General features: G+C 37.4%; 1 non-coding gene across 1 annotated transcript; it reads right to left on the minus strand.

The window, feature by feature from the left end:
• Nucleotides 1–3,263: 3,263 nt before the first annotated feature.
• On the minus strand, nucleotides 3,264–3,365 carry LOC114005399 (U6 spliceosomal RNA). Its single transcript, XR_003547255.1, has one exon. It is a non-coding gene; the product is annotated as a U6 spliceosomal RNA (small nuclear RNA).
• Between the last annotated feature and the right edge of the window lie 1,379 nt (nucleotides 3,366–4,744).

Raw genomic sequence — 4,744 nt, forward strand, 5'->3', positions numbered from 1 at the left:
TGGCAAGAATGCAAAAAACATCAACAAAATAGTCTTAAGAAAGAAATAGAAGATCTGGAAAAGAACTAAATGAAATTTGAGAACTGAAGAAAATATAATAATTAAACTTTTAAAGTTTCAATGGGGCAAACTCAGCAGCTCCAGTGAGAGGACACAAAGAAAAAAAAATTCAGTCAACTTAAAAATAGAACAATAGGCACAATATGAACAACAAAGAAATAATAGACATTCTTAGGAATCTGTCAAAGTACAACAAAAGATCTGTCTTGTCATCTGCACCCAAAAAGAAAAGGAAAAAGGTGGGGCAGAAAAAAGGATTTCAGATGATTGAAAATAAGGTGAGCGTATCGGAGGGAGGGAGGTAGGTGTGATTTTAAAGGAGGGAAATCTTTATGGTGATAGTAAGATTCTGTATCTTGATAATGGAGGTAGCCATGGGAATGTACACATGTGATGAAACTGTACGTAGACATTGTACCAACACCATCCTCTTGGTTTGGATACTGAACTTTAGTAAACTAAAATGCAAAAGACTACAACAGAACTTTTCTGTACTGTCTTACAAATCCTGCATACGTATAATTATTTCAAAATCACAAGTTAAAAAATGAATGGAGATCTTCAAAGTAGTGCACTGTGGTTTTGGAAATAAAAAAATGGTAGAATATGACTGAATTAATTAAATGATAGAAATCCTAGTTCTTTTTTTCGGGGGGGGATAAGTTCTACATACATAGTAGGAGAAAAGAGAGATGAGTTCAATATCATTCACTTAAAAACATTTATTAAAGCTTCTGACACATGAGAATGAAGACAGTCTTTAAGGATTCAGAAAAATCCTAGTTCTGGTTCTCAAGTTTAGGAGGAGGGAGACAAAATCAAACAGAATTGCATGTTGCAATATTATTGCAGTAGAAAGGTTGAGAAAAAAATCAGAAATGTTTTTAATCCATAATAAATAGGATGAGGATGAAATTATGAAAGGCTTCCTAAAGGAAGGGATAGCCAGAATCAGTTTTGTTCAATGAATGGATAGTGTAATCGGAGAGAAAAGCTAGGGAAGGGCATTCCACAGTGAAGCCACAGCATTCACAATTCTTTAGATACAGAGGGGACTGCAGAGGAGCCCCAGTGTGAGTCAAGTGCACAAGAGGTAATAAAGAGGCTAAGAGGAGGCAGGCTCTGAGGTCTGATGGAGAAAGCCTTTCAGGCACCTAACAGGCACCACTATATGCCAGGCAAAGTGGTGAGCACATCCAATACAATGAATAGTTTGGCTCTGCTACTCAAGGAGCTTGCAGTCTAGAGAAACAGGGGCATAACCTGATAATTATAAAATGAGGGTAAGTACAGACAACGAATTTGATTCGTTCATTTTGAGAATAGGGAAGATGAAAACTAGCTTTGTGTGAATGGACAGGGATGTAGGTAGAAGGTTCTGGTCTGTAAGAATGTCAGGGAGTACAACGTGCAGGCCACTGTTAAGAAGTGGGATATGGCTGGACTTTAAATTTGAGTGAGTCACTCTGACAGCACTGAGTGCGCTAGGGTAGGAAGAAAACTAATGGAGGATACCAAGAGAAAGAAATACAAAAGAAAGTAAAACCAGTAGGGCATATATAGTGGGTAGAAGCCAAAGGAGGAGGTAAGAAATTAGAAAAAGAACAACAGTGGAAGGTATAGCCATAAGACCTAATAAGAGGTCAGAAAAAAAATTATTAGATTTGGCAATGAAAAGATCAGTCTATCACTAGGGTCACTAGTTCCAGGGTAGTGATGAAGACAGACACCAAACAAGAGTTTCCAAGAGGTATTTCAAGAAAGTGAAGCAACAAATATCAACCAATATCTGAAGCTTAAGGAAAGCACAGGAGCAGGACAGTAGATGGTATGGTGGTTGAGTTGCTGGACTCCCACAGTGGTCAATGAAGGTTCAAGTCCTGGACCTGGTGGCTTCAAAATTATGCTGGGTGCTTGTGCGGGCGTGCCCAAGATCCTGAAAGGAGAATGAGGGACAAGGGATTGCAACATGGCTATCCTCCCTTGAAGATGATTTCTCACCTTCCCTCTCATCGTCTCTGTCTGTCTCTTTCTCTCTCTCTTTGGCAAGTACACATGCCCTAAGGCAAAATAAATAAATAAACTCTTTTAAAAAAATGGGAAGTATCAAAATAGATCATTTTTATTACTTTTGGCAAATTATGCAAGCATTTTTTTTTAATTGTTTGGATCATGTTGACAGGTTGCTACAACAAAAGAGGAGAAAACAAGACAGATGTTGGAGACACTGAAGAATATAGCTGAGTAAGTCCAGAGAAGATGAAGAGCATCAGGGTCAAGGATACAGATAGACAAGTCAACCTTGAACAACAAAGAAACATTTTAAATTCTGAAAATGAAAGAGTGAAGATGAATATCTAAGTTTCTAGGTGGTAGGAGACTGAGGAACACCAGAGAAAGATATATTCATTTCTTCAGTAACAGAGATGGTGAGACCATCTCTAAAGGTGAAGGTCATGTGAATTTAAGACCAGGCCTAAAGAGGTCTGAAATTACCCTTGGAAGAAATAAGGTCAGAGCTTACTGAATTCAACGTAAAGACTAACTATTGACTAAAGGAACATGATATGTTAAATACTCACTGGAATAATTTTTCTTAAGATGATCTATTTCATAATTTAGTTTATGGGTTCAAATTTCACTCAGCAAGAATTCAGAGTAAGGCAGTGTATATTCCCTTATTTTCTTACAAAAGCTAATTTCAAAATGAGGTCAAGTCCACATGGCATTAAAATATAAGGAGAAATCTTAAAAGCATTATCTTATATTTGTATAATTTCTGCTTATATTTTTGGTTTATTTATGTAAAATACTGCTTATATTATATAAGTAGGCTTTTTGTTTTTTTGTTGTTTGGGTTTTTTTTGTTTGTTTGTTTTTTACATATCTCAAGAATTATTTTAATCTTAAACCCTGCCTGGTAGGTATTACTTTTTCTCTTTTACATATGACAAAACTGAGTATCAGAGAGGGAAAAAAAATGACATCCTATATTTCACAGATGATAACAGCATCAATACTCAATGCCAAATTTTTTTCCTGAAGTAAAATTGTTCACTACATCATAAATTCATTTTAATTGCAGGTCAATGATAACTTGAATTTCATTTTTTTTGCCCATATTTAAGAAAAAAAATAAGATTATTTCAAGTCTATTGGGAGATTACATTATTCAAAAGAAAAGTTCTTTATATATTTTTTATAAAAACCTATGAAACCCTTAACAAATCTGTCATCCTTTCCCAGGGAGCCATGCTAATCCTGTCTCTCTCCAATTGTAGTATATGGGCTGCCGAAGTGAGCACAAAAGTACTTTTAGTCACATGAACACTTTTTTTATCAGAAGCTGCTTTTTATGCATTATATGAATAACTTCTCTTAACTTCAAGATTTATGAAGTTGGGAACCAGCAGTTAGCGTAATGGCTATGTCACTGGACTCCCACGTAGTCAACCGCGGTTCGTGTCCCGGACCCGGTGGCTTAAAACTCACGCCGGGCGCATGTGCGTGCGTGCCCAAGATCCCGAGAGGAGAATGGAGGAGAAGGGATTGCGGCGTGACCATCCCCCCTGGGGGGTGATTTCTCGCTTTCTGTCTTTATGTCTCTCTCTGTCTGTCTGGCGAGCGCACGCACCCTACAGTGAAAATCTCTCAAAAAAAAAAAAAAAAGATTTATCAAGTTTATGGACATGTTTAAGGAACACAGTCTAGGGACCAGCAGTTAGCATACTAGCTATGTCACTGTACTCCGATGTAGGCAACCATGGATTGAGTCCCAGACCCGGTGGCATAAACTCACATGTGTATGCCTGCCCAAGATCCTGAGAGGAGAATGGAGAAGGAACTGCGGTGCGGTCATCCCCCTAGGGAGTGATTTCTAGCTTTCTGTCTCTTTCTTTCTGGTGAGCGCACGTGCCATATAGTAAAAACCTCTCAAAAAAAAAAAAAAAAAAGGAAGTACTTGTGATAAATATTCATCACTATTTTCCTCTTGTTTTTAAGAGCACATCTATAGCTGCTAAAATGAAAGTCAATCCTAAGTGATAGGCCAAGTTTTCGAATATAGCACCAATGGTTTTGCAAAAACCATTTGAACTGCTGGGATATTTGGCAACATTTGACTTCACCATATGATAACTCCACAAAAAGCAGTGATGAATTGACCAGTGTTTATGAAGAACTCAGGGTAGGAAGTCTTGCCCTAAATACCCAACTGTACACAAACCTGTTAATAATCCTAAAGTGTGGAATCACCATAATCTACGAGTAAGAACCCCTCTATATCTACCAGCAGATAGTCATGCTTGACAACAAACAAGAATATTTCCTACACATTTTGGGCCCCAGGCCTTGATAACAATTTAATAGACTTCTGTCCTCAGTGCCCAAAATAATGTATAGGCCTCAAATTACATTATAGTACAACAACTGTATTTTTAATCATTAACCTAGGAAGGAATGAAAAGTTTCAAAAATGTACAGCCATTGATTTTTGTATTTTGAATGCACAAACACACCCCTTTGCATCAGCAGTAGTCTTGAGATTTAATTAGAACTACAAAGAAACATATAGATTACCTAGCCCAACAACTTAAGCTGAGAGGCCAGGAAACTGGGCCCAAACAGGGGAAGTTTACCCAGATACAGTTTAGGTACGAGTGGAATTAGAATCCAGGTATCTGGA

Source organism: Tupaia chinensis, unplaced genomic scaffold, assembly GCF_000334495.1.
Source record: "Tupaia chinensis unplaced genomic scaffold, TupChi_1.0 Scaffold143743_1, whole genome shotgun sequence".
NCBI classification, from domain to species: domain Eukaryota; kingdom Metazoa; phylum Chordata; class Mammalia; order Scandentia; family Tupaiidae; genus Tupaia; species Tupaia belangeri.